The sequence below is a fragment of the Acyrthosiphon pisum genome, chromosome X, assembly GCF_005508785.2.
Source record: "Acyrthosiphon pisum isolate AL4f chromosome X, pea_aphid_22Mar2018_4r6ur, whole genome shotgun sequence".
Classification (NCBI taxonomy): domain Eukaryota; kingdom Metazoa; phylum Arthropoda; class Insecta; order Hemiptera; family Aphididae; genus Acyrthosiphon; species Acyrthosiphon pisum.
Window position 1 is genome coordinate 132,424,182 of NC_042493.1, and position 2,098 is coordinate 132,426,279.

Consider the following 2,098-nt stretch of genomic DNA (forward strand, 5'->3'; position numbering starts at 1 on the left):
TATACTTGACCTGTATAACAATTTACCAACAACATTTTACCTATGTACACTGATCCGCCGTTTTCCGAAATCCAGGGTATCTCCGACTGGTTGTAGTTTTCTGCGTTAATACACTTATAAAAACACTCCGACTGGGCTAGTGACTGCGTATCTGGGTATCTGGGTATCTGGGTATCTGGGCCCATAACCTGTTGAAAGTGCAGCTTGACAGACTAACCGTTTTAGTATTAATATAAATGAATAACACGACAATATGATTATGTATAAGTATAATATATAATAACGTACAACTGGACAATTTAACGTGACTGTACACACACACCGTATACGCACTGTAAGACGGTGCCCGTGCAAGTAATTCTTACATGCTTCAAAGGCCCTATATATATGATTAGTTGAGGTCATCCCGTACCCGTATACAATATAGAAAGCGATAGTAAAAGTGTTACACAGCTATATCGTAACTGCATAAGTATCTATTAGAAAACGACATTGTACACGCACGTGTGTTTACATGGTTTGAATACTAATATTAATTGTATATTTCAACAAAAACACACGTAACTTAGATTTGTTTAAAAACTCATTCTTCAAAACAAACATTGGTACTAACTCATTCCTCCCTAGAGCCCTTTTTTTAGCCAATATTATCTCTGCCACACTTGATTTTTTTAATATGTCTCGTTATACCTTCAAAGCCAATACGTTAAATATACTTAATAATAATAATTTAAATAGATGAATCATCTCTAATCTTGGATCGATTTTTATACTGTATTAATATTTATACTTACTGTTAATTTACCTATTACTTTTATTGTTGTTTTAATTATTATTAATGTTTTGGAAAACTATCCTAATTATTTTTACTTTGTTCTATTCTGTTTTATATTTTTATGAAATTTCTCTTTAGTCTGTTGTATTATTGTACATTTTTATCTTTTCTGTTAAAGGACTTATCGCCCATTGAATATATATATAAATAAATAAATAAATAAATAAATAAATAATAATATGTTAATATTACCTTTTCCTGTTGAATACAGATTTGTTCCATCGCCTATTGTTACCTGCTGTGTGTATTTCAATGGTTCATAACTTGTAAATCATTCTAGATTTGCGCTTATATAATCTGGCGCTCCCATGTATCTGTTGTAGTACCTATTATTTATCCTTGACTCGCTTACAAATGCATTTAAATTTGTATCTGTAGTACCGGTTTTGCCACCGTTCATACTACGTAGGAAATTCCTACAATCTCGTTTATAATGTCCGAGTTTACCACAGTAATAACATTTAACATTATTTTTACTAGTAAATTCTTTTTTACCTTTACCATAACTGCCGTTTCTTCCATTAGATCTGTTTTGAAATTTGGCTGGAAATGCACTCGATTTCTCTTGTTCACCAACTTCACCTTTGATCTGGTGCATCCGTGGTTCTTCGATCAACAAATGACTAATTAATTATTTACTGTTTTACTTCTCGCTGGGATAGAATCACATGCACTGTAAAAATGATTATATTCATTTGGTGACGTCATCAACATTTTTGTTATAACCATGTTGTCCGAAACAGGTTCACCCGCTACACTCAGTTTCCTTCCTAAATTGACCAATTTAGAAGTATGCGTTGACATGTCATCTGCTGGTTCCCTTGAATAACTGAAAAATTTCTGTCAAAGCAAATGTATACTTGCCTCAGACTTCTGCTCGTAAATACTCAGCATTTTCTCCAACATTTCAAATGCAGACTCACAGTTATTCAAATATTTTAATGGACCTTCGTCCACTGAGGTAACAATTAATTTTTGGATTTGCCGTCTGCCTTTATCCAAGCACTTGTTTACTTCTGTCATCATATTTTGGCTTCCTCGTCAGTTTCCTTATCTGACAACTTTGTGATTCTGGGACTGGGCTTTGTCTAATCATATTTCCTATTTCCAAGGAATTAAATATTATCTTCATCTGAAACTTCCATAACGGCCAGTTTTCCGCACATAATTTTGTTATCTTCACCGAGTCTTCCATGACTGATGGCTTCCATATACTTGACCTGTATAACAATTTACCAACAAAATTTTACCGTACACTGATCC